The following is a 9,400-nucleotide window of genomic DNA, read 5'->3' as shown; positions in this document are numbered from 1 at the left end:
GACTCTGAAAAACAAACTGAGGGTTCTAGAGGGGAGGGGGTGGGGGGATGGGTTAGCCTGGTGATGGGTATTAAAGAGGGCACATTCTGCGTGAAGCACTGGGTGTTATGCACAAACAATGAATCATGGAACACTACATCGAAAACTAATGATGTAATGTATGGTGATATACACCATACATACACCATACAACATAACAATAAAAAAATTTAAAGAAAAAAAAGAGTGGGTAATAGACTTTTTTCTCTATTACTTTCCATCTTCTTAGCTCTGACCAGTGTACATACTAATTACCTTACAATCTTCCTTATACACTGGTCATAGTTGCTTGAAAAACCCCTGGACCTCTATTTCCCTTTCTTCGTCCATACGTCCTCACCCTGGTTTCATTGTACCTTTAATCAGGTCCCATCCTCCCTGCACAACTCCATTTCCCTACTCTTATTTTTTTTATTATGTTCAATTAGCCCAACATATAGTACATCATTAGTCTTTGATGTAGGGTTCAACGATTCATTAGTTGTGCATAACACCCAGTGCTCATCACCATGTGTACCCTCCTTAATACCCATCACCTGGTTACCCCATCCCCTTACCCCCCTCTCATCTGTAACCCTCAGTTTTGTTCTTGGAGTCCAGAGTTTCTCATGGTTTGTCTCCCTCTCTGATTTCTTCCCCTTCATTGTTCCCTCCCTTCCCCTATGGTCCTCCACGCTATTCCTTACGTGCCACATATGAGTGAAACTGTATGATAATTGTCTTTCTCTGCTTGACTTATTTCACTTAGCGTTTCCCTACTCTTCTTGAACATTTTGCCAATCACTTCGTGGTCCCTTGAACGGCCCAGCTCATTGCTCCCTTCAAGTCTTCATTGGTGCAGTACCTCTCATGAGGAACGCCTGTCCTTCCTTCCTTTGCCCAGCCAACTCTGCTTCATCTTTCAGGATCCAGCCCAGCTGTGGCCCCTTCCTGGATGCTCCCCTTGCCTGTGAAGGCTTAGGGGAATTACAGGTTATATTCAGTAACCAAGCACTTGTGCAAATACGGTCCAGTAGTTTGCCATTATTTCACAGGTTTTTAGTCCCGAGTCCTCCAAAATCTGTTGTGAAATACTCCAGGCCAGATATTATTTCTTAACCCTTTTTGAGCCCCCCTCAAGGTCTACACTTCTGGGAGCACTGGGAGCTCATGGATACTTGTGGATTGGTTTTCTTTATCCTCAGCACAATTCCGCGAGGAAGAATGGAGCTGGTACTGTTATTTCCATTTTACGAACAAGGATGGCAAGGCCCAGAACCCTTGCAAGACTTGCTCTTGTCCACGACAGTGCCAGGACTGGGGCTCTGGGGGCTCCTCTTGCCGAGAACTTCTCTTGGCACACTTTGCTGCCATTGGACTGGTGATGATAGATGAAGCAATGCCCTAAGCCCTCCTTTATTTTCAGCTACGTACGTTATGTTCTTATAGGTAACTCTCATGAGCTCATATTGTAGGAAGCAGCCAGGCAACAGATTATAATCAGGGCGTGTAGCTACGTCTCCCGCTTGGCAATTTTGGTTCTTTCTTGGTGGTTATGCCACATTTTCAGCCCACACCCATTTGTCCTGTTTGAAAACCACAAACTGGTTCCCTGGGCAGATATGACATTCTTCAGCACGGCCCTCGGACTAAACGATCTGTTGGGACCTTTAAACAAATATGGGTCTGTCTCCTGACCTTCCTCGCCTGCTGAAAAGAATCTTGTTGCACCCAGGCTCACAATGCTGCTTATTAGTTACCAACCACCAGTGCCAGGCTGTCTTAGCCAAGTTGTTAAGTTGTTAAGAGTCTGGGAGGATTTCCAGGTAGTTCCAACTCTGGCCACAGGATGGATTCATTTTCCATCCTGTGTGCACCTTGGGCGACTAGCCAGCACAGCAGTAGAGTGACTTCTGCTTCCATTCCCAGACTTATAGCAAGGGGTCCCTCCATGGATGCATTGGCTCTCTCCGGCCTGGTTAGTTTGTGGGGAGGACTCCGTAGCAAAATGAACATATCCTATCCACATGCAGCTAGGCAGTTCCGGCATTGCCGGAATTTGTCCTATTAAATATCTGGAAAATAGATACTAACAAGACTGTTAAAACTATTCTACTAGTTTGAAATAACTATGTGTATTAATTGAACAAAAGACAATAAAAAAAGGCTTAGATTGTTTAAAGAAAATCTAAATGTGTAGTTGTAACCAGCAACTTTTATAACTGCGTGTCTGAGGAAATGATCAGAACGAATCTAAAAGTGTCACGAAATGCACTATTATTACCTTTATTTTATGATAATACTGTTAACACATATAAACGGTTGGTTTCCAACTGAGCTATAAAAAATTTTCGTGATAGTACTGGCAGGAAATTTTAACCTAAAAATTAGATGAAGAAGTTTCAATTTTACACGATGAATCAGTCCTAGAGATCTACTGTTAAGCGTAGAGCCTATAGTTAATACTGTATTGTATACTTCAAAAATTTTTGCTAAGATTTTATGTTAAGTATTCTTATCACACACACGTAGATAAATAAAGTGGGCAGGGTGAAACTTTGGGAGGTGATTAATATGTTTACTATATATATTGTGGTGATGGTATCATGGGTGTATACTTATCTCCAAACTCATCAAGTTAGATACATTAAATATGCACAGCTTTTTGTATGTCAATCATACCAATAAAGTGTTATTTTTTTAAAAGAATTAGATCCAACTAAGAAACTGTCATATGAAGTGTTAGATGCAGAGTACTCATGAAGAGCCAGAATTCTACACCAATTATTACCTGAAGAACAATGACATCCCTTCTTAAGCATACAAAATATAAGCACAAACTTCACTGCCATCAGTCCTCCCAGGAGGCCCGAGAAAAGGTGGACCAGCTATTCTGATCCCTGTTTTGCAGGCTTAGAAAGTTAAATGGCTTCCAGGCCTTACATGCCTCATACTGTGGTGGTGGTGGTGGTGGTACCATGGGGCTATGACCTGAAGCCAGGCTTCTGGACTTCACATCCATTAACTACCCATACACCAGTGTGTTAAGATACAAACTCCATCATGATATAATATTGACTATTCAGTCCCTGGAATATGTTTGCAAAGAAAACTATTTTTCCAGTCTTGTGAAAATTTGAATGTTCCTTGAATAAATTTCTAATATGGCACTTTGGAAAAAAGTTCTTACAAAATGTTTTGTATTATCAATGCCACTGTGTGAGTCACCTAGATTTTATGAATCTTCCTATCATTTCACACAAAACTTGGTTAATGAAGAGGACAGAGGACTGAAATCAGACCAATGGTTTCTGACCCTTTTATTGGCCAATGACACCTGCAAAGCCACTTGCTATCATCAGTAACTAGGATCAGAACCCCTACGGCTGAGAATATCTCATCAGTTAACTTCGGACACACTCCTCACAAAGCAATATAACCCAAGATGTGAGGTTGGGGGCGCCTGGGTGGCTCAGATGGTTAAGCGTCTGCCTTCGGCTCAGGTCATGATCCCAGGGTCCTGGGACCGAGTCCCGCATCGGGCTCCCTGCTCCTTGGGAGCCTGCTTCTCCCTCTGCCTCTCCCTCTTTCTCTCTCTCTCATGAATAAATAAATAAAATCTTAAAAAAAAAAAAGATGTGAGGTTGGGGACACTGGGTGCTATTTCTTATCTTTGATTCTCCTCAAATTTATCAGAAACTCTATTCCTGAAGTTCCGGATGCAAACCACATCATTTCCATTTAATGTGACAGATCTGCACTGATAGATGGTGTTGACATCCCATGATATATTGGAACATCAGATTTCCTGCTGACAAAATCCTGGGTCAGTTTGTAGGAGCAAGTCAACTTAGTAGAAAATACCATATTGACTTTTCATGTACTAAGGCTCTAGTTTCTGACTTCTTGAGTGCCTAGGGAAGGTTATTGCCATTGGAAATGAAAGCTTGATTGATTAGAACAGAGATGTGCCTTTTAAAAGATTGAATTGCTGGCCTTAAAGGATCAAATTCAACTCTCAAGAGGGAGGCTGCCCTTATAATTCTTTTTTCTCCCTAGGCAGTTGTGATTCTCTTCTTTCCCCCATGCCTTGAAAGAGCGAGTTGTGGAAAATCGTACTGTGTGAATAGTCTCGTGTAAATTGTCCCTCAGGTCTAGGTCTGGAGATTATAATCTATTAGTAGAAACCTGAAAAAGTCCACAAAATACAGGCAAAGAAAGAAATGTTTTCTCATTTTCAATGATGTCTGCAGGAGGGTGCTCTCAGTGGGAATGGACATTCCATTATAAAAGCTAAAAATTGTAGAGTACTTAATAACGGCTTCACAGATTGTCCTGGCATGCCCCTGGACACACCATACATCTAACTATAGCCATGACTTCAGTCCGATTTAACTCAGTTTCCTTGTGTCTGATCAGCATGCCACAAATGGTGGGCATTCTCTACCCTTCTCTTGAAGTAGACATTAGGCTGCGGGTCTGGACCATTTCTATCTAGATGATGGTGCTATCTGTGTTCAAGTCCTTCTAAGGCTAGCTCTAAGTGGCTTCAAGGCAAAATCTTTTTTAAAAATTTTTTATTGTTATGTTAATCACCATACATTACATCATTAGTTTTTGATGTAGTGTTCCATGATTCATTGTTTGTGCATAACACCCAGTGCTCCATGCAGAACGTGCCCTCCTTAATACCCATCACCGGGCTAACCCATCCCCCCACCCGATATACTTCTGGTTTTTATTGATGCTTTTATTTCTGTCTTTCACTATGTGGTCTGTGTTTTGTCTTTCTTTTTGCTGATAATATGAAAGATTTAAATTCTCTAGTGGTTTATTTTTATAAGAATGTAGTATACTTAAGACCACTATTTCTTTGATTAACATTCTTTGACTCCTTACTGTATGTATAAACGGTGAAATCGGCAATTTCCATTTCTTCTCCCCAGTATTCCTTCTAGTAGCTGATTTTGACTTTTATCTTTTTCTTAATGTTTCTATTTGTATATTTTAAAAAGTCATATTAAACGATGTTTGTCAGCTTTGATGCCTGGGTGTGAAAGCTAAGGCACCCTTTACACCTACGCTACCTTCCTCTTTAACCTCTTTTTCCTTTGAATTATGTTATGTATATAATGTTTCCATTGTAAGGAAATCTTTCTTTATCTTGGATATCCAGGACTTTAGTAGGATGTGTCAGTGTTGATGGTCTGATGTGAGTTTTTCCCCTTAATTGAGAAGTGCCATTTAGAATTTAGATTCCAGTCTCATTAACTCCGGAGCTCATGAATGTGTCTTCTTTATTGATCATTCATTGCCAGTCCCTTCCAACTCTTGTTTATTGTCATTTCACTTTCTCACGCTTGTTGCCCACCTTCCTTATGTGCTCTCAGCAGTGTCTATTCTCCTTCGTGCTGCTTCCAAAGTTACCCTCATATTTCCTTGAGGGTTTGTTTCATCTATTTTTTCTGTTCCGCTTTCCAGGGCCATCATAAGCCAACGTGAAACTTTTATTTCATCAATCGATCAATAATTTCATTTCCCTTTGTGAATTCATGGGGATATACATACTTGATGCCAATTTCTGCCCGGTCCGTAGTGCACATTTCAGGTGATGCTTTTTAATTTGTCACCATTGCCCCCTAGTCCCCACACTCTATTTCATTCCATCTTTTCTCTTGTAGTGTCTCTGTATACTCCATCCCATGATGATCCCACCTGGCTCTCACTCAACCTTGCCAGGATGCGCATTCTGGGCCAGCAATTTAGTGCCTGTGACGTAGGGACAGAGCTTTGTAAGTCATTGGAAAGATCCTCCCAGCAGAGTCATGTATAAGGGACAGAGCTCTTTCAGACTTCTTCTTCGTGCCCAACAGGGACTGGCAGCACTGTCTGCCATGCACAGTCTCTCGCCTCTACCTTGCCTCATGGATGGGATGGGATAACTGTGGTCCATCATTCAGCTCTGCTTCTCATGTTTCTGCAGGACAGAGGTAAGGGACAGCTACATCTGTATTCTGCCATTTAAATACTGAAAGTCAACTGGTACTATTTAATTGAGGTCTAATAATAGATAAGAGAGCAATGAGGCGAAGAGTACTGAGGCAAAATGAGCCACCGCTGCCGCTTGCTCGCTATGCAACTTTGGGCAAGTCTTCCAACCTCTCTGAGCCTGTATTTTGTTATCTGTTAAACAGATGAAAATAAAGCTCGTGTGGCTTGACTCATGGGGTTGATGTGGAGAATCGTGGCAGAAAGGATGTAAAAGTACTTCAAAGTGAATTCACAGTGTAAATGTAGGTGATGCCATGATGCATAATGATTATTTTGAAAAAAAGAGAAATCATCTACTCTTAACATCCATCTTAGTGCTGACTTAAAGCTTTGCAGGCCTCAGAATGAGGGAGGTTCAAGATAGTATTTCACTGATTCTGGGACATCCTTTTTTTTCCCAAGGGGACATTTCAAATTTTAAAAGGATGTGCCCTTCCAAGGAGTCATCTTAATTTAAAGGGCCCCAAATAAATTCCTGATAATTTTTATTATCCGCTTTTAGCACCCTCTTCCCTTGTTACTACAGCTTTAAAGTGATCTGTCTATTATTTGTAGGAACATTTTAAGGTGCAAAAATGAATGACCTTAAAACTTGTCAACTATATCTCCAAAGGTCAACTTGGGGCAACACTCTAAAAATAGAGAGAAGGGCACTTGGGTGGCTCAGTCGTTAGGTGTCTGCCTTCGGCTCGGGTTGTGATCCCGGGGTCCTGGGATCGAGCCCCGCGTCGGGCTCCCTGCTCAGCGGGAAGCCTGCTTCTCCCTCTCCCACTCCCCCTGCTTGTGTTCCCTCTCTCACTGTGTCTCTCTCTGTCAAATAAATAAAAAATAAAAAGTAAATCTTAAAAATCTCAGAAAGAATGTTATGTCCTTGCTCTGCAATGGTGTTCTCAAAAAGCCCCATGAACAAGAATTTGAGTCTTACTCAGGTTTACTGAGTATTTGGCACCAAGAGAACTGATGATGAGTTTCTTATAGTTCCAGAACTCTCATACTAGAAAACTTGACTCTTTTCTTTCAGAAGAGCAAAAAATATTTGCCAAAAATATTTATTGGTAGTTTTAAAAATTATCATTCATATCATATGCTTCCTCAGTCCAGGTATTTCAAATACAGATCAAGCAACTATGTCCCTTACAATTTACTGGGTGTCCCATTAGATTTCTAAGGACTGGCAAAGTGATTCTCTATTTTATTCACCTTATTTAACTTTAGAAAGGGTATACATTTCAATAATTCATCGTCATTCATTCCACAAATATTGGAGAATGCCAGTTCTGTTTCTAGAGCTGTTACGGGTGAGTGGGGATAGAGAGATGACACCAATGACAGAATTTAACATTTATTTTGAATTTAGGATGTGCCAGCCATAGCATTAAGCGTGTATTATCACATAAAATCCTCAAGATAGTCTCATGTCTTAACTTTTGTTGTTGTAATACACAACTTCAATATCTCGGTGGATTACAACAATAAGTATGGATTTCAGGATCATATTATATTGGGGCTGGGGGTCAGCTGCAGCACTGCAGGCCTGTGCTGAGTTCTACACGCGTTCTCATTCCAAAAACCCGGTTGAAGATGCTTTCTGAGACAGCAAAAAGGCCGGTGGAAACTTGCGATGCTTCTGAAATCATCTTTTCAGTCATGACAAACATATTCTTTCATGTCTCTTTAGCCAAAGCAAGTCACATAGCCACACCCAAAGCCAGTGGAGCGAACAAGGATGCTCCATTTACCTAGAAGGCTGGCAACGGCCGTGAGAAGACAAATAATCATACACAAAAAATGCAATCTGCCGCAATTTGCTCTTCTGACCACAAGATGCTCTCACCTCTTCCCAAGATACTTAAAACTACCAGGCACTGGGCTCAGAAGTCTAGAATCCCGTGAATATATATCATGTCTCCTTGCTGCTCTTCTTGATTAGAGACCCATGAACTAAAGTGAAAAGTTTTCTGTCTTCTTCCTCCCCCAAAACTAATATAATACAGTAGTGGAGTAGGGACACCTTATTAAAAGATTGCAGGAATGGGAGGTACATACCAGTCACTGGTTAACAGCAGTTCCGATGTTCCACTGAGCAAAAGTCGCAAGCTTGTCCACCCTGATGGTAGGGAATGTTCTTGATTTGTTCCAGTTACGTTTTCTGGGAGTTGTTTCTCAGCCTGTTGTTCTCCATGATGTTTGACTGGACAGCTCTTCCTTCTTCATTATCCTCCTTGGCCTCTTCTGAAGTGAGTATTGGAAAAGATGCCATGTGTGACTGAGAAGCTATCTCAGACTGCTTCGCCCCATAGAAGATTAGAGACCAAAGGTTTATTTTATAATTTGAATACTTATAGTCTCTTCTAATCTAGGTTGGGAGTGCTTTGGCAATAGATTTCTCTACAAAACTGTTTTTCTTTTTAATCAGTTTGATTCCCGTAAGTTCCATGTAACTCAATAGCCATACCCATTACTTTTTAAGAAATGCCTTCATAGGTACTTTGATCTTATCAAGCTTCAGACGGACTGCACCTTAGTTTCTTTTCCCTGAGCCATTTGTCTAACTGAGATAATTCACTAGAGCCATATTAATCTAATCAGTAGACTTGACAATGGGTGTGTGGGATCTGTGAGCAATCTTCATCTTAATTTGAGACTCTTTAACCTGTTAGTAATGAGAAAGTTTCAATTTTCAACCCTAAAAGTTCTGGAGTTTCTGGGTATTTGCAGCTCTGCTGGACTCATCTTGGCTCTGCTCGTTGTGTCTTCTCATTCCAGAACCCAGGATGAAGAAGTAGCCACTACATGAGACTTGATGGTCTCACGGTGGAGGTTTGAACATCGTGGGAACATGCAATGTCTCTGAAAACCTCAGCTCAGATGAGGCAAATGGCTCATCTATTTATGGCCCATCTTGGCAAGTCACAAGGTCCACATCCCCAATCAGTAGGATGAGGATGTCTATAGGGAAAACTGGCAAAGAGGAAAAGGAAATGGATAATTGTGAATAAATGAAACAATCTCCATGCCTCATGAGGCAGATACTGATATGAATCTCTTGGTAGAGAAGGAACTTGAGGCACAGAGAGAGAGGTTGAGAACCTTGTCCGAAGTCCTACAGCATCTTAGTGGTAGAGCCAAGATTTCATCCTGGGGAGTCTGACTTCAATTTTCTAGATTCTTCCTCTGGGAACTCTCATTTTTGTGGAATGACCTATATCATCTCGTCTAAATTTTCAGCAGGCTTTAATAAAAACAATTTTGAAGAAGACTCAAATATGGCAATAATAAAACTTTGTAAAATGCTGTTACGGATTTCTTCGAGAAATAATTCATTAAACTG

The 9,400-nt window shown here is 41.0% G+C and overlaps 1 long non-coding RNA gene across 1 annotated transcript; it reads left to right on the top strand.

Annotated features, from left to right (window-relative positions):
* The first annotated feature begins 5,543 nt into the window (after nucleotides 1-5,543).
* On the top strand, nucleotides 5,544-9,143 carry LOC112834411 (uncharacterized). Its single transcript, XR_003210895.2, has 3 exons — nucleotides 5,544-6,008; nucleotides 8,210-8,306; nucleotides 8,836-9,143. It is a non-coding gene; the product is annotated as an uncharacterized lncRNA (long non-coding RNA).
* Nucleotides 9,144-9,400: the final 257 nt, after the last annotated feature.

This window comes from Callorhinus ursinus, unplaced genomic scaffold (assembly GCF_003265705.2).
Source record: "Callorhinus ursinus isolate GAN/ISIS: 27379988/994484 unplaced genomic scaffold, GSC_fseal_2.0 scaffold62, whole genome shotgun sequence".
Classification (NCBI taxonomy): Eukaryota; Metazoa; Chordata; class Mammalia; order Carnivora; family Otariidae; genus Callorhinus; species Callorhinus ursinus.
The sequence above is the reverse complement of the archived record's forward strand: the minus strand, read 5'-3'. Positions and strand labels throughout refer to the sequence as shown.